The sequence below is a fragment of the Vipera ursinii genome, assembly GCF_947247035.1.
Source record: "Vipera ursinii genome assembly, chromosome: 1".
In the NCBI taxonomy this organism is placed as follows: Eukaryota; Metazoa; Chordata; class Lepidosauria; order Squamata; family Viperidae; genus Vipera; species Vipera ursinii.
Genome location: NC_139512.1, coordinates 195,564,115 through 195,564,574, shown reverse-complemented (window position 1 = coordinate 195,564,574; position 460 = coordinate 195,564,115).

The window sequence follows — 460 nt, the reverse complement described above, 5'->3', positions numbered from 1 at the left end:
GGTTCCTCTGGCGACCTCTGCAGATGGACGCGATGTGGCCAGTCTTTCTGCAGGCCCAGCACATGGCTGTCCGGAACTTACAATCCAAGCATTGATGGCGGCTGCCACACCCTGGGCACCTAAGGAAGGGATCTGCCTTGTAAGTCGCCCCTTGTTGCTTGTCGCTGTGACACTGTTGGTCGTTGTGTCTTTGTAGCTTGTCGACTTCTGTGTCATCATCGGGGTCTTCTGTGTGTTCAATGTCCTCGTGGTGGATGGCTTCCGCGAGTTGAGCTGTTTTGGCGATCCACATGCTTGGATGGCCCCGACAGCGGCTTCGTCTGCCATGATTTCTTTCAGTGTATCTGGGAACGACAGAGTCTCTTTAGTGAAGAGTTTTTGCTGTAACTCTCGATTCCGGAGACCACAGACAAGCCGGTCTTGTAGCCTTTCCTCGATGTTGGAGAACTGGCACAGGTGT